General features: G+C 44.9%; 1 protein-coding gene and 1 pseudogene across 2 annotated transcripts in view; both read right to left on the reverse strand.

The window, feature by feature from the left end:
- GTF3C2 (general transcription factor IIIC subunit 2) overlaps positions 1-18,413 on the reverse strand; it is a 718,613-nt gene that overhangs the window by 554,517 nt on the left and 145,683 nt on the right. The gene's annotated exons all lie outside the window — the stretch shown is intronic.
- LOC144761480 (ski oncogene pseudogene) lies at positions 11,852-12,758 on the reverse strand (annotated as a pseudogene).

The following is an 18,413-nucleotide window of genomic DNA, read 5'->3' on the forward strand; positions in this document are numbered from 1 at the left end:
TAAAGGTAAGGAATCTATAACTACAGTCTCTTTCAGATCAACAGGAAGAGAGTGGCCCAACCAAGTGACAATAAATAGAGAGATCCTGGTAAACAATAAACCAGCGCCTAAGCAAGGTGAGTAGCATAACGCGATAAAAGATATCCCTCCTATGTTAACATGTACCCATTCCTATTTCTAATACAATGATGTAAAAATCGACTGGATTGGTTCACTCTTGGTATTATCAGGTGGAAGTGTGAATTGTAATATATGCTAATGTCACGGATCCAAAATAATCTATGACGATGTAAGTAGGTAGATTTTGGTTTATTTGGTAATTAAATCATTATAATAGGGGCCTCCTAACTGAGGTTTTATATCTCATTCTAGATAATAATACTCTCAAAGACCATCCTGAATAATTTATGAAAGGTGGTGGATCTTTTCAACAAATCCAAGGAAAAATGGGCCATAATATACTTTAATGTGGGGGTCTAGATGAGGGATTGCAAGTTAGGATCTTTTGAAATAAGAGAGATTATATGGATAATTATCAAAAGCAAAAAACACATATTAGATCTCTCATGAATATATATCTATACAGTTGTACCTAGATAATTAAATGTGGACTGTTTGACATTAATAAGAGCGGTGCTTAATGGTGGAAGACAATAGAAGATGAGTGAATTTTGCTTACATTGACTAGTTAGTTACTTAGACAACTTTGAACTTTTTTATGTAAATATGCCTTTTGGAACGTAATCATGTATATTTTTAAAATAAATTTAGTTGTAAATATCTTGTCCTGAAGAAGGTAGGGTGCATCAAGTTTTAACCACCAAAACGGTGCCTCGACAATTTGTATTTTGCAACAGATGATAATTTGTGTTTTATAATAGAGGAGAGAATTCCATTATATTGTTTATAACCTATTTCATGATGTGTATGGTTTTATTGTTTGAAGTTTATTCATGATGTTTATATATATATATATATATATATATATATATATATATATATATATATATATATATATATATATATGGATTTTAAAGCATTAGCCTCATGATAAGAATTATAGTAATAAGCTAGTATATTAGAAAATTATTTTTTATAAATAAGACTTTTTTACATATAACTATCTTCAGTTTTGAGATTGAGGAGTGCCTGTATAAAGACAAGTTATTTACCTGTAACTGTAGTTCTCCAGTATTGGAAGGTATCATATATTTCCGATGCCTATAATCATTCCCCGACGTTGAGCAGTATAGCAAACTGAAAGAGGCCTGGGCCCATTTCCCTTTTGAAACCCATAACCCTTGTTATCTAAAAAGGACCAAGCTTTTCCCTGAACCAATCAGAGCTCCACACTCCTCTAGAACCCTCCTGAGAGAACCTCTTGCTCCTCAGATTTTCGCGCACTTGTGCATAAAACACTTTCCGTGCTAAATCCAAGGTGAGCCTCTCAGGGTAGAAGGGTGGGTCGCATGTGAATCTATGAAAGATTCCAATACTGGAGAACTACAGTTACAGGTAAGTAACGTGTTTTCTTACTCCAGTTTTGGAGCTTTCATAGATTCACATGCCTGAATCAGAATAGCGAGCAGTGATATAACAAAGCACATTTGTTCTCTCTATTCCATCATCATGTAAGACAGTATGAATAATATTATACATTGCGAAAAGAAATAAAAATGTGCCTTTGTAATCAAGAGAAAAGGAAGGAGAGATGCAAAGAGCGCTAACCGTTTTTGGATGATGTTTCTCAGCACCGCCTCTCCCACTGCCACATCGGTCTCTGCAGCCGCTTCCAAGCAGTAGTGCCTATGTCCATGTTACTGCCCCGCAAATATCCTGGATCGGCACTCCCTCAAATAACGCAGTGGATGTGGACACTACTCTCGTTAAATGAGCACAAACACGTGCGTTCAGAGGTTTTCCAGCAGCTTGGTGACAGTAGACAATCGCACCTGAAATCCACCTGGCAATCCTGGGTGCGCTGAAAGCTACGAAAAGCAGTGAAGACTTGTGAAAGCTCTTACAGCCACATGCATCAGGCTAAAAACCGGTCGCAAACGGGCAGATTCTCAGAATCTGCCCCTTTGCGACCGGTATTTTTGCATTTGGGATGCATCATCCCAAATGCAAAAATCGCAATTTAAGGAATCTCTAAATTGAGATTCCTTAAATTGCGATTGCATTTAAGGAATCGCAAATTGAGATTCCTTAAATACAATGCATCAAAGTAAAAAAATTAGCGATTTCGCTAATAGGAGTAGCAAATTACCATGAAGTTGAACTTCATGGTAATTTGCAAAAACTTTGAAAAATACACTTTTTTGCATTTTTCAAAGTTTCATGTTGCGCACACACATGCCCTTAGGGCATGTGTGTGCGCAACATATGTGCACAGATCAATTTCAGGGGTGCAATAGGGTGTCATTTTGACACCCTGGCACCCTTGAAATTGCATTCTCAATTTGCGATTCTGTAATTGAGAATCGCAAATTGAGAATGTCTTCCCATTCATTCCTATGGGCCTCTTGGCCCATAGGAATAAATGGGAAGGTATTCCTTAATTGCGATTCGCAATTTACGAGTCGCAATTAAGGACTGTATAGAAATCGCTATTTTTTAAGCGATTTCTACATGCATAGGCTTTTGCAATTCCTTAATTACGATTCCTTAAAAATCGAAATTAAGGAATCGCAAAAGCCAACATTGATGCATGTGCCTGTTAGTCTCTTGTAAATAGAATTTGAGACATCGTTGTACATCCAGCGAATGTAAAACTTTCTGCCGCTGTTACTGGTTGAGGAAAGAAGTGTTTTAAAACTAATGGTTCATTTAAATGAGTCAGTTGGCACTTTAGGAATACATTTTGGGTTAGTCCTAAGAATCATCCTGTCCTCTTTAAATTGTAAAAAAAGGGTCTTGAATTGTGAGAGCCTGTAGTTCTCCTAATCGTCTCGGTGAAGTTAGAGCGATGAGAAGCGCCACCTTCCATGATAGGAATTTAATATCTGCCCTGTGTATAGGTTCGAAAGGCTGCTTCATTATTTGTGACAGTACTATGTTTAGACGCCAAAGTGGTGGTGGAGGTTTTATTGGAGGAAAAACTCTGAACAATATTGTTCATAAATTGTTTGATGATCCTTGTCGACCATAAGGATGGACCCGAGGCAGACCTTCTGTAGCGGGATGTTGTGGCTAAATGCACATTAATAGATGCGTGAGCCAATCCAGATTTGGCTAAAAGTAAGATGTATGGGATAATTTCATGAGGTGCCGCCGTTAGAGGATGAATTTGACTTCTCTGACACCAGAGACAAAACCTCTTCCACTTCATCCTGTAGGTTTTGTTTGTACTATCCGCTCTAGCTTTTGACAGGATGTTTTTACATTCTTCTGAGATATTTAGATGCTGAAACTCACAGTGCTCAGGAGAAAGGCCGCTAAGCGCAAGGATTTCGGGTCCGGATGGAGCACTTGTCCCTGGGACATTGTCAGAAGTGATGGTATTGGTTGGAGACGAACTGGACGGACCTCCGACAGGAGCAGGAGCTCTGTGAACCAGTGTTGTCTGGGCCACCATGTGGCTATCAGGATCAGCCTGCACGGTTCTTTCTTGATCTTCACAAGCACTCGCGGCAGGAGAGGAATTGGAGGTAAAACATAGGCAAATACACCGGACCATGCCATCGAAAACGCATTTCCCCAAGACCCCCTCTGGGGAAGCCAGCTTGCGAAGAACCGGCATTTCTTGTTCTCCCTTGTGGCAAAGAGGTCTATTGTTGGTTTTCCCCATCTTCAAAAAATGTTGTCTAGGATCCCCAAGTCCAGCTCCTACTCGTGGCAGGACGACCTGAGCCTGCTGAGAGTATCCGCCTTGATGTTTTGATCCCTTGGGAGATGTTCTGCTGTCATGGATATCCCTTGCTGTAGCGCCCATTCCCATATTTTCTGGGCTTCTTGAGAAAGGGAGAGAGATCTTGTTCCTCCTTGTTTGTTTAAGTAGTGCATCGCAGTCGTGTTGTCCGTTCTTATCAACACCGACGAATCTCTTATCCTTGGCAGGAAAGCTTGTAATGCGAAGCGGATTACCCCGAGCTCCAGGTAATTTATGTGTAATTGCTGCTCGTGCAACTTCCAACGACCGCTGACTTGAAGGTCTTGAAGAAACGCTCCCCATCCTTCTAGGGACGCATCTGAAGTCACTACCAATGGGGCTGGTATTGTAAGGAATGAAAGACCTTGAGAGACATTTTGTTCTTGTGACCACTATGTTGCTGCTTGAACCATGACTGGTGTTACTTGGACTACGTCTTCGAAGGATCCCTCCGCTTGACGCCATTGTAGATCCAGCTGTTCTTGCAACGGGAGCATTCTTAATCTGCAGTGAGGCACGAGGGGAATGCAAGGTGACATTATTCCCAGTAATGACTTGTACCTGCGTACTGAAAGACACTTTCTTTTTATAAAGTCTTGGAAGAGAGACACAATCTTCAGCTGTCTTTCTTTGGATGGAAACGCCTTGTTTCTCTCTGTATCTAGTATTGCTCCCAAAAAAGTGATCAGTTTCGTTAGTCTAAGGGATGATTTTTCCTCGTGTAGAGTCAAACCTAGCTTGGCAAACAAGTCGATGCAAGTCTTTGTTGACGCTCGGGCTAGTGATTCTGAAGGTGCCGTGCCTAACCAGTCGTCGAGGTAAGGAAATATTTGATGTTTTTGTTTCCTTAAAACAGCCGCCACTGGAGCCAGGCATTTTGTGAACACTCTTTGGGCTGATTTCAGGCCGAATGGCAGTACCTTGAATTGGTAATGTTCTCCGGCTACCATGAACCGAAGGTACTGCCTGTGTGAAAGATAGATGGGGACGTGAAAGTACGCATCCTGTAGATCTAAAGTGGTCATATGAATCCCTGGGTTCAATAAGAGAAGGATGTCCTGAAGAGAATCCATCCTGAAAGACTGCTTTTTGAGATAGGTGTTTAGGGATCTGAGATCCCGAATAGGACGCCATTGAGGATGTTTTTCTTGACTAGAAAAAAATCGGGAGTAAAACCCCTTTCCTTTTTGGGAGTTCGGCACCGGTTCTATTGCTCCCTTTCGGAGCATTGTCCGGATCTCCTTCCGGATTTGATGCAAATGATTGGCCTTCTGATGCATCGGTGGTGTACAAGGAGGCGTCTGTAGAAATTCTAGCATGTGGCAGAATTGAATAATGTTGAGGACCCATTGGCCCATAGTTATTTCTTGCCAATTTTGAAAACAATGAGCAATCTTTCCACCCAGGGGAACATGCGATCTCAGTAGAGTCGGTGTAGCCGGAACTTGAAGGTTGTCATTGTCGTCGGGTGTTGTCTTTCCCCTGACGACCTCCTTTGCCTCTCGGAGTCGATTTCGTATAACCTCCTGATTGTCATTGTGTAAACTGCTGATGGTAGGGCTGAGATGAGGTGATGTAAGAGGAATATCTTCCTTGCTGATATCCTCCCCTGTAAGATGATTGTCCCCTACTCTTAGAGCCTCGAAAACGAACCTTCCTGTATTGTAGAGTTCCTAATGCTTTAGCATTATCAGTATCTTTTTTGATACTCTGTAGTGTGTCATCAACATGCCTGCCAAATAAATCTTCCCCATTGAAGGGGAGGTCCAAGATCTTATTCTGGACCTCCAGTCTAAAAGCCGCCGCTCTTAACCACCCTTGTCTGCCCAGCACCGCTGCTCCTCTCAGAGACCTGAATGCTGTAGTCGCTATATCCATAGCGCAAACTATGACTTCTGCCAAAGTCCTTTCCTGAAGAATTTTCCTGGCTTCATGTCTCTCTGGTTCTGGCACATGGTCAATATATGCCGAAAGGTCGCACCACATTTGTCTGTCATATCTCCCCAGAATGGCCAGGGCATTTGCAGCCTTTACTAGTAGAGCCAACATAGAGGAAAATCTCTTTCCTGTGTTGTCCAGCCTCCTACCTTCTCTGTCTGGGGGTGCCGTAATTTGAACTGACGGATTTTTCGACTTCTGCAGCACTGCCTGTGTAATAACGCAGTATGACCCAAAAGACACGCTGGAGCATCTGCAGGCGCTTTATATTTTTTGTCCAGTCTGGCGAGCACCGGAGTCACTGTAGCTGGTGTTTCCATAACTTTTAGGCCTTCCTCCCAAATATGACTTACAATCGGCAAGGACCGAATAGACCTACGATAGGGTTCCTTAAAGTCATAAGAAACATTCAGCTTTATCCTCCACCATGGTAAGTGCGAATCTTTTAGTGGCCCTTTCCATCAGGTTATGAAACCCACCAATGTCCTCTGGTTGAGAATCCACAGGTTTCGGTGTAGGAGACAAAGGTGACGGAATGAGATAATCGCCCCACTCTCTGCTAGGGTCCGTAAGCTCTCCTTCTTCAGGGTCATCATCTGTGGTATCTGGATCCTGCTGAGATCTTGGTGGTGGAGATTTACGAAGGGGCTCTGGCAAGATCTCCCGCCTTCTCACTGGTGTACCTGGTACAGAGCGTGGTTGAGGCGTAACCTCAGGAATTTCCTTAGAGCCTGAGGCACAGGATATCTTCTCCTATAATCTTCTAACATGAATTGTAGATCCATCAATAAAGAAGATGGTACACTTGTCATCTCCTCGTGATGCTCCTGGTGGTATTGTTGCTGTTGTTGGTGATGATCCTGAAATCCTTCATACTCCTCCTGCGAGTCTTCTTCCTGGTATTTCACCCTTAACTGAGATGGGCTACTAGCATATCCAAAAGGACCACCTTCATCTTGGTCCTCTGAATCCTCTTCCTCTAGAAGGTGAGAAGGAACTAATGGAGACACCTTACTGGGAGATGTAATTTCTTGTGTAATTGTTCTGTTCCAGGCATAAAACTGCTTTTCTGGGGTTTTATCCCCCGTCGACAAAATCGTCGTCGCCGATATCATCGTCGTCAACGCTATCGTCGACTTGTAGACACCGCCGACGTTGTCGTCGGTCCCGTGGTCGTTGCCGTCGACGACGAGATTGTAGCCATGGTAGTCGTCAACGTCGAAGGGCTCGTTGTCGACACTGTCGTCGACGGTGGAAGTGTCGACGGTGATAAAGCTTTAGAAACAGCCTTTACCTCATGCTTAGTCGACGACTATGCCGTTTTCGTCGACGATTATGTCATTTTCGACGGATGTAGATTTTTTTCTCTTTCTCCTCAGAAGGTGTGGAGGATGGCTTTTTGATAGTAATCTTGACCCTGGGAGGAGATTTTGAAGGCTCTGAGGTAGTTGTCTTTACTTGTTTCACCTCTGAAGCATGACCCTTCTTCTCCTTAACTTTGCCTGAAGGAGATTTTGAGGGACTGCACCCTGGAGTGGTCTTTTTAGGGGCCTTCTCAGGTCTCTCACCTGAGGTATGAGCCTGAGGAGATCTGTTCCTTTTTTGAGATCTCCTAGACGAAGAGGACTCCTCCTCACTATCACTTGAGAGGATCTCCTTCCTGGCTTTCACCTTCTGAAGCCAAAGTAGTAGTCTTCCCTCACGATCCCTCAAGGTTTTATTTGAGAAGGTACGACATACCTTACAATCATTCACCTGATGGTCTGGATAAAGGCAGTATATGCAGTCTTTATGAGGGTCATCTGTATAGAGTCTTTTTTTAGAGCAGGTGGCACAAGCTCTAAATAATCCTTTTTTCTCCTTGTCAGCCATGGTAGAAGAATAAGGAACTTCAAATAAGTAAATCTGGAAAATGAGAGAACCTCAAATCCCAGTCAAAGTGAGTAGAATTGAAGAGTTTGAACAGAGCTCAAAGGAGGCTCCCTAGCACAACATGCGGTAGAAAATCTGAGGAGCAAGAGGTTCTCTCATGAGGGTTCTAGAGGGTGAGGAGCTCCGATTGGTTCAGGGAAATGTATGGTCCTTTTTACATAACAAGGGTTATGGGTTGCAAAAGGGAAATGGGCCTAGGCCTCTTTCAGTTTGCTATACTGCTAAGCATTGCTTTTTTATGTACCGGGGACTCCCGTCTTGACGACGGGGAATGATTCAGGCATGTGAATCTATGAAAGCTCCAATACTGGAGTAAATAACGATATATATCGGGAGTATGTATAGCCAGAGTGATTACATAAAGACGGTCTCATTCTTGTTTGTATCAAACACGCAACATCAGTTAAAACATTTTATATGTGTAATTTCTCATCATTATAAGAGACAATATGCAAGGATCTTTATAAGTGGAGGAAGCTTGAGATTTCATGGTCAGAATGAACAACAAGTGTTAAAATTGTATTTCTACCTTGTTTATACATGGTGCAAATGCTACCCATATTGTTCATCATAGCAGCACTATGACATGATAATACAACAGAAAATACTAACATTCGTTCGGACGTCTCGTCCTCGGACAATACAGACAATAATATAATGCATAACAACTAAAATATCATGCAATGAAAATTACCTATTTGAAACAGCAAAAACAGCTCTATACTAGTGTTTCAAGAACAATTTTTGACTGTTCAACATGCCTACAACTGTCTAATTAACAATACAATCTGTACGCTATTTAATCTGAAAATCTGCTGTGTCCTGCGCCTCCAAAAATGTAGAAATAAAGTTGCACTTTTCTTAAGAAAAAGATGTCAGTAAGTTCTGATGGTCTGTGTAAAAGAATGTCAGAGATGTGACATTAAAAGGCATGTCTAGTCAGGAAAGAACTCGTCTATCTCATATGTTGACAAATTAGAGATAGCGAGTTGGTGGGGGAGAGGATCCCTCTTGGTTTTGGAGGTGAAGAGGACCTGAGGCACACTGGCTATGAGTTGTGACTCACATGATATGTTTGGTGTTTGCGAAAATCTGCTTGATCATTTGATGAGAAAATCCCTAGAACAACAATGTCCACGGACTTTAAGAATGCTGAGATTATATTTAAGAGAGTGATAACTTGATGAACAAGTTAAGTGTCTTCAGTAATGTTTTCTGGTAGAGACTATTTTAGCACAGATTCTTTATCCAAGTGTCATACTGGATCTGGAAAATTTTCAGCAGTACCCCTGCATGACAGCAAGTGGAGCCGGTGGCTCCACATCAACATCGCTCTGTGCCGAACGGGACATGTGCATGCCTAAATTGCAAACATCAGTTACTTTAGGGCTCCGTCTGCGAATGGGTCACAATCAGATTGAGGCCAGTGTGCAGAAATCGAATCTGGGGCCTGTGTAGGTGGACAAGAGTCCAGTTCACAGACTGGGGAGGATGGGAGAGCTCGTGAGGAATTTGCAGTTAGAGTCTCAACCAGAAAAAGAGTTACAGAAGTAACTTGTTGTTCTGATAGAGATTTCTACCCTCAGATTCCTTGCCTTTTCAATGGATACCCAAGCTGTACCTCACAGGAGGTGGGTCTGTGAACTGGCTCAGACCAGAAAGTCCTGCAGGACCGAACGGTGAAAATGCTCATTATGAGTCCCACGGTATATATATACATAAGAAGTATCAAATTACCATAGGCTACCATGCCATAAATAGTCAGTGTCATAGCCTATCCAATTTCTTTTGTAAAACAAGCATTTGCAATGCAATAGGTCTCGCAGTAGCAAAGTTTAAAGTTGTTGGTATTGTAAATCGCATTGTTTTTTATCTATTTTGTTTTAAAAGCAATAAATATATACAAGGTTATTTATAATGTTAGTATGTGATAGTGGGGCAAATGTGTTATAGGAAATACAGTCTATGCACGTGGGATAAGACGCTATCAACTACTGCCAGTCCCTTTAGCTATGGATTAATATGATGTTTTGCCAAGTGTGTTTTCTGTTGCAGAACACATACCGTGATTGCCAACTGATGCTGAAAATAGTTCCCCAACAAAAAATGCAGATGACCAGCTTTCAGAATGATATCAGTTGGAAGTGTGAATAGCACAGGGGCTGCATACTGTGTTACGTAGCTTCTCATGTAAGTGGCACATGCTGTTTCCAGAGCAAAGCGTATGTGCTCTGACCTGACCCCCCACCCACCACAGCCCGAGCAGCTTGCTGGGGAAACAACTAGGACTTCATTGCCAATCACGCCTCTGTGTTCGTACACAGCAGCGACACCTAGCGGCCCAGGACCATCATCAGCAGCACAGAGACAGCTGACATGGTTGGGTGTTGCTGCTTTTATACATCATCCTACCAACAGAGGGCAGTGACAACAGTCAGTAGTGCTGCTAAACCAGCCAAAGTGGGGTAGTGGTGTCGAACTCAGCAGGACTAACAGCAGTTCTACAACCACAGCAACACTTCTGCACCCACACTACCACCGCAGCGCACAAAAATACTGACAGCATCAGCAGAGGGAATTGGTGTGTTCTATACTGGTATACACCCACCAGAGAGCGCACACAACAAACACAATGGCAGCGCCTGGCAAAAGAAAGGCCGCTCTGCATACCAGCAGACTACCACCACAGAGAGCACCATGATAATGCCACCAACACAGAGGGTACAAGGCGACAGCACACACCACCACCACCCAAGTATACTGACAACACTGGGCTCCACTGCACACTGCCATCACATAGAGCAAAAATAATGATAGTGAGCACCATTTAGAGCAGATTCACACTATAGCAGCACATTGCCAGCAGAGAATTGAGAGAGCCCATCAGCAACACACTAGCACTAACAAAGCAGTGAGTGCTATGCAAACACATCTGAGTGCGCAAAGATTGCTGTGATGCTAGTATCACAATTGAGAACGGGTACTCAATATACCAGGGTACTATCGCTAACCTCACAAAGCTAAAGACACTAGCACCACTGAGAGAACAAATATCTATGCTGACAGGCGCACAATTGAGAAAAAGTGTGCACTAAGCCAGCACAGTCAAGAACAGTTACGTTTTCCCTTACATCACTGGCAGTTCATAGCTGGGGAAACAATGTTTGGAGTCTTGCTATGAGGGCTCCCTTCATAAAGACCAGGGGCCTTGTTTACAGTTTGGCAGGCTGGTTACCCAGTAACAAACATTATGGATATTTGACACCTTATTACAAGTGCATATTTGGGGCCACTGGAATTGTGATTTTGCGGCCGCTGCCTTTCTGCAAAATTACAGATCTGCCCCAGTTGCCACAAACGCATATTTTGACCCCAAAAATCCAGCTCACATGGATCAAAAAAAAGTTAACGGAAGCAAAACCTGTTGATGCGTAGTGGAGAGGAAGGCGCAATGGTTTCACCCTTCTGCTGACTATTGCTAAATGATATTTGGGTGTCAGACTAGTACTGATGAGGTGAAACCGTGACCCAGATAATATGTACAAAATTTAAAAGATAACGAGGTAACACCATTCGAAAAAAAGTCACATTACGCCTCGTAATGTACCTTTTCTTGTCGGCATATTAATATAAACCCTGCCACATACATTTATCCTCTACTTCCGCATAATTCAAGTGGCCCCAATAATATTTTATGGCACTTGTACAGATAATCTGTCACGTTTTTTGGAGTATTAATCCTCCAACCTCTAAGTAAGCCCCAGGTGTGCAGGATGCGAGTTCTTGGTGCGTGCACGCACACAATGCGCAGGCAGGACTGTGGTTCCCAGAGAACTGCCAGGATTAAACAGTTAACTTGAGATGCCACGCATTTACCGAAGCACAGATATCGTCCACTTTGAAAGCACTGCACTCAGTTTTAAATCAGAATAACGTACTCCCCCTGTCCATCTAAATCCATTTTCTCCTCACACAAGCACCCCCCTCACCTTGCTCTGCGGCCTCCTCTTGTGCCTCCTGCCTTAGTCGTACTTCTCCTTTAAATCCATTTTCTCCTCACACAAGCACCCCCCTCACCTTGCTCTGCGGCCTCCTCTTGTGCCTCCTGCCTTAGTCGTACTTCTCCTTTATCTCCTCGAGTCGCCAGGTCAGGCGCTCTCGCTCGGTCGGGTCTCGGTGGAGAGCAGCAGGTAGGCCCGCCAGTTGGCCGAGTCAAAGCCCCAGTGGCAGGTGCGGTTCTCCTGGGCTTGGTGCGAGTGCACCACGAAGCGCTGCGGTGGGAAGAGCAGCCGACAGTCCAGGCACTGCACACAGGCGGCCCCGGGAGCCCAGTACAGCTCGGGCACCAGCAGCCCGCGCGCCCGCCCGAAACACTCGTGGTACACGCGGAAGCTGCGCTCGGTCACTTCCAACTCGAGGCCCGGGGCCGCGCCGGCGGGGCCTAGTAGGCCGGCTTGGACCTGGGACTCGGGTAACCGCACCCACCCAGCAGGGCAGGGCAGAGGCACTCGGCTTCCGTGCGGGTGTTGAAGCCGCAGGAAGGAGCGGAGAAGGGCAGGATGCTCAGCACCTTGAGGATCTCCAGCTGTTAGGCCGAGCACTGCGAGCAGTAGACGTGCAGCCGGTAGCACACCGCGTTTATCTGCCGTAGCGAAAAGTCCTGCAGCACCGAGTTGAGGATCTGCGGCAGGCACAGGCGCTTCTCGCCGCCCACCGCGAAGCAGGAGTTGGGCTCGCCTTCCAGCACCGTCTCGCAGTGCTCCGTCGAGCGGTCCGAGGGGAGAAAGGGGCCCGGGCCCGGCTGCCCGAGACCACCTCATCCACTGGGGCCCGGAGGCAGCTCTGGCTCCGGTGGCTCTTTGCCCCCAGGTTCCTTTTTGAAGAAGTCCTGTGTCCACCAGCGGGCGGAGAAGGTAGCCGGTCCCCCCAGGGAACTCATGGAACTGAGGTGGAACTGTTCCCGGGTCTTCTGCAGGTCCGGGTGGGGCTGGAAGCTTGCTCGGCTCATGGCCTCCATGTCAGAAAAAAGGGGCTAAAACAGGCGTCCCCCCACCCCAAAAAACCAACAGCCGCCGCAGGGGGTCCTGATCAACAACAAATAGTTCAGCTCCTCAAGCAAAAAGTTGTTTGTCCCTGTTAACTGTGTCCTCCTAGACTCACAAGTCTTCTCACAACAGCCTGCCGTTCAAGACCAAATAGAAGTACTGTCCAAAACTCTCAAATGATGTACTTGCCAATGCGTACATGACCATAGCTGCCAAGAGGTCCATGACACACGTGACTTCCTCATTCAGGCAGCCCTTGCCTTTTAAACCACCTCCGCTTTTCACGCTGCGCTCGGTAATAAATAATGCAACACCTTACCTGAATTTGGGGACTGCGGAGCTAAATCCTGCGCTCCCACTAGCCCGATAGTGAACGTAAGTGAAGTGCCGGCGCAGAGCAGACTGCTATTCTTTGCACGCACCCGCCACCCTCGCTTGCAGACGCCGCCGTGGGGGAGCACGAGAAGAGACGCGCGCGTTCACAGACCGGGTCTCCAAAAGCGCACGGGCACAGCCATTGTCTCCTATGTGTTTGGCAAACTCGTTCACCTCTCCTGTCCCACTTCGCTAAGCTACCCGGCGACAATAAGTCTCGCTTAAGCGAACAGTGCATGGTGCTGCATCGGTAGGCGAGACCTAAAGAAACAAAACCAATCAACAGTCAATCAGGCGACAGCACTCTCTAGAACAATCCCAAGAGAGGCTAGGTTCCTCAGATTTTCCCGCACAAGTATGCAAGTAGAATCCTTAGAGAATAAAGTATGCCTCTCCGGGGAGGAGGGTGTATCGTAGGTAAATCTATGAACGATACCAGTACGGGAGAACCATAGTTACAGGTGAGTAACTCATTTTCTTCTCCAGTATTGGATCTTTCATAGACTAGCAGTTTCGTAAACATGCATGTTTAGATCATTGTACATCGCTTTTCATACCGTAGTGGATGGTGGGTCATAATAATGAGGCTTTTTTCTGCACCTTAATTATATTTGGAGCACTTCAAATGGTCCGTGTCCGTTGGCTTTTTTCCTGGCTGGAGTTGGTCCAGATATATATATATATATATATATATATACACACACATATATATATATATATATATATATATATATATATATATATATATATATATAAATAAAATACCTCTATGTATAGAGGCCTACCTTATTGAAACAAATGGCGGAGGACTGCCTGACCCACCGCTGCTTCGCTGTAGGATCCACGGCGCTATTGTGTTTAAAGCCCCACCCCCTTTTGTCTTGTAAATATCTGGATTTACGTTGATACTTTGTACTATTTTCTATTATGGAAACAATGTTCAAAGATGGCGCCCATGTTGGCGTCTGTGGGGCTAGTCCCTTGTTGATGTCTACCCTTGTCTACCTGATATGTATTTAATTCGGAACTTCAAGGTTTTGGTAACAACACTGACGAAGGCTATCGCCGAAACGTTTGTTTTGCTGTCACAATAAACTGCTGTGATACTGTACCTGCCGGAGTGCTGTTTCCTTTCCTTATGTGAGAGGAATTCTTGAGCGTTTATATATATATATATAGCGCTGGCTTTACGAAATTAAACCACCTTGCACCAGCACTTCTGGGTCGACTCTTTGTTACTGGATACTTTGGTAAATTCCTTCTTTTGCCTAGAAGTGACAATGTTCGGAATATATATATGTATATGTATATATATATATATATATTTTATAACAAAAAATACCTCTAAGTGTAGAGGCCTACCTTATTGAAACAAATGGCGTAGGACTGTCTGTCCCGCCGCTGCTTCGCTGTAGGATGCCATGTCCAGGCAGTAGTGCCGCATGAAGGTATGAGCATTCTTCCAAGTAGTGGCACGGCAAATCTTGTCAAGAGGGACACCCGCAAAGAGAGCAGCAGAAGAAGAAACTGCTCTTGTGGAATGCGCCTTGTCTTGGTGTTAAGGGGTTTAGCCGCCTTCTCCTGACATAGTTGGATAGTAGTAGCAATCCAACGTGCGACAGTCCTTTTTTTAACAGCAGATCCTAACGTAACAGGACCATAGGATACCAGGAGTTGATCTGTTCTGGTACATTCTTGATTCTTTGTAAATAGAATTTGAGGCACCTCTTTATATCAAGAGAGTGAAGAGACTCCTGCGCTGGAGATGAAGGATGCAGAAAAAAAGTGTGTAGAATTACTGGTTCATTGAGGTGAAACTGGGATGGCACCTTTGGAATGAATTTAGGTTTTGTTCGCAACATTAAGAAATCCTCAGTGAAACGTAAGAAAGGTTCCTTGATGGTGAACGCTTGGATTTCCCTCACTCCTCTAGCTGATGTGAGGGCGAGAAGCAAAGCTACCTTCCATGAGAGATATTTGAGCGCCGATTTGTGGATCGGCTCAAAAGGTGGCTTCATTAACTGTGATAAGACTATATTCAGGCCCCATTCAGGCGGAGGAGGCCTGATAGGAGGAACATTTCTGAAAAGGCCTTTCATAAACTGTTTGATGAAGCGAGAAGAGGTATCCGATGTTCGTCTGTATTGAGAGATAGCCGCAAGATGTACTCTTATTGAAGCATAAGCAAGACCTGACCTTGCCAGGGATAAAAGGTAAGGCAGGATTTTTTCTGGGGTAGAGTCCAAGGGGTGAGTACTATTGCGATGGCACCAAGAGCAGACATGTTTCCATTTCAGTCTATACGTTCTTGACGTCGATTCAGCTCTTGCGTTTGTCAAGATAAATTTACAATCTGGAGGAATGTCTAAATCTTTGTACTCATTTTGCTCAGGTGCCTGGCATGCTATTGCAGCGAAGCTGGATAAGGATGCAGGATCTGTCCCTTGTTCATCGCCAACACGTGAGAGATGGAGGAAGGCGAGAAGGGCTGGCCTGCGATAGCAGGAGAAGCTCTGTGAACCAGTGCTGACGAGGCCAATGTGGGGCAATGAGAAGGAGTTGGCACGGTTCCTTCTTCATTTTCATCAACACTCTGGAGATTAGAGGATATGGGGGAAAAGCCTACGCAAAGATCCCTAACCATCTTATCGAAAACGCATTCCCCAATTACCCTGGCTGAGGATTCCTGCTAGCATAGAACCGGCATTTCTGGTTCTCCTGGGATGCAAACATATTAAGGGTGGGTGTACCCCACTGTCGAAATATGCGGTTGAGAATCATTTGGTTTAGCTCCCATTCATGTTTCGATGCAGTTAACCTGATCAATGTTTCTGCTAGGTTGTTCTTTATTCCTGGGAGATGCTCTACCTTGATGGTTATCTGGTGCTGTAATGCCCATTCCCATAACTTCTGAACTTCCCAAGATAGAATCGGGGATCTCGTCCCTCCCTGCTTGATGAGGTAATGCATGCAAGTAGTGTTGTCCGTGCGTATGAGGATGCTTTTATCCTTGGGAGGAATAATTGAAGGACTAGAGAAATTGACCACAGCTCCAGAAAATTGGTATGCATTTTGGAGAGAGACAGACTCCATTTGCCACTTATTTGCAGGTCTTGTAGATGTGCTCCCCAGCCTTATAAAGATGCATCTGTTGTCAGAACAAATTCTGGAAGATGGGAAAGGAATGACTGACCCAGAGAGAGATGGATAGGAGATTGTCACCAAAGAAGTGCTTCTTTCATGATCGGAGTTAACTGAACTATGTCGTAGAATGATCCTGATATCTGAAGCCACTGAGCATCCAATTGTTCTTGAAGTGGTCTCATTCTCAGTCGAGCATGAGGAACTACGAGAATGGCGGAAGACAGCATCCCAAGAAAGGATTTGAGGAGACTAACAGAAGCGCACTTTCTTCTGGGAAGGTTGTGAGCCAGGCAGCGAAGCATTGTCACTGCTTAAGGCCTGTGTCTCTAGATTGAACTTGTTCCTTTTTCCTGGGCTGTCTGGAATAAGCAGCATGTGGTGGTACTCAATATTGTTGTTGCTGCTAAGTTGGCCTGTAAGAGGTGTATGATTGAAGTTGGTATCTTTGATAACCTCCTCGAAAGGAATAATTTCCTCTGCCCCGCGCTCCACGAAATGGGGTTTTCCTGAATTGCAGCACTCCTAGGGTTCTCGCAGTGTCAGTGTCTGTTTTTATTGCTTGAAAAACATCATCAACATGCTTGCCGAATAGGGACTCGCCATCCAAAGGCATATCCAAAAGTTTCCCTTGTACTTCAGGGCGGAACATGGCTGCCTTTAGCCAACCCCGACGTCGCAAAACAGCCGCTCCAGCCAGCTGGCGGAAACCCAAAGAAGCAATATCAATGGATGTGTCTATGATCTCGGAGGCCGACCTTTCTCCTTCAAGAAGTATTTTTCTTGCAGCCATCCTCTTGTGCTCCGGAATTAGTTCTAACAATTGGCCAATATCCAACCACATCTGCCGATCGTACCTGGCTAGAATCGCAATAGAATTTGCAGCTCGAATAGTTGCCCCTGATGTGGTCGTAAATCTCTTTCCAATATTATCTAAACGTTTCCCCTCCTTTTCAGGAGGAGCAGTGACAGTATTCCTCGATCTCCGCTGCGCTGCCTGTGAGATGACAGAATCAGTCTTAGGGTGACTTACAAGGCACGCTGGCACATCGTCCGGAGCCTTGTATTTTTTTATCAATTCTAGGCAAAACCAGAACAACTGTGGCTGGTGTTTTCATTAATTTCACTCCTTCCTCCCATATGTGATCCACGATAGGGATAGATCTAATCGACTTCCTAGCAGTGTCTTTAAAATCATAAAGAAAGTAATCGGTTTGCTTCACTGAAAGACAGTTGGAAGCGCACTGCTGCTCTCTCAATTAAGGCGTGAAAACCTCAGATGTCCTCTGGGGGAGATTCTACCATTTGAGGAGAAGCAGAAGCTGGTGTAGATATCACGTAATCATCCCACTCGTCTCCTGTTTGACCGTCCTTCTGAGGAGGAATATTTTCGATCTCACCTTCATCAGAAGTATCTGTATGTAGCTGTGGTACACTAGTATCTCCTCTCGGGGACGGTACAGATACCGGCACAGAAGTTTGAGGTGGAGTATTGACTGGCGGTGGAGATTGAAAAGCAGCAGTCACTGGGGGCTGCGGAGGTGGAGGAACAGGTGCCAAAGGAAAACGTGTACGATAGTCTCATAACAGATCCTGCAGATCCTGAATCATTGCAACAAGCATTTGAACCATAGGTTCGGAGACCGGCTCCATGTATTGCATTCCTTGGTTGTGGAGGAGGATATTCTCGTTGCTATTATTCACTATAGTCCTCATCATCATCCTCCTGATGCATGTAACTGTGATGGACTGTCTGCTTGTGCAAACATTCCTTCATCTTTATCAGATTCCTCCAGGAATGTTGAAGGAGGTAAAGGAGAAATTATTGCTGGGTTCTGTAAAATTTGCCTTGTCGACGGTGTCATCGACGAGAACGTCTAAGGTGGATATAACGGTGTAAGCTGAAGAAGATGGTCGCTTGGTACCAGGCGTAGTGTAGAACGACTTCGTCGGCGGTAAAGGGGTCTGCATCGTCGATAAGGGCATGATTGGACCAGATACAGCCGTCGTTGGTATCGTCAACCAGATCGTCGCTGTAATGGCAGTACACATAGCCGTCGACTAAACCACCATCGTCAACGAGACACCTGTCGTCGACGAGAATGCAGACG

Source organism: Lissotriton helveticus, chromosome 6 (assembly GCF_964261635.1).
Source record: "Lissotriton helveticus chromosome 6, aLisHel1.1, whole genome shotgun sequence".
In the NCBI taxonomy this organism is placed as follows: Eukaryota; Metazoa; Chordata; class Amphibia; order Caudata; family Salamandridae; genus Lissotriton; species Lissotriton helveticus.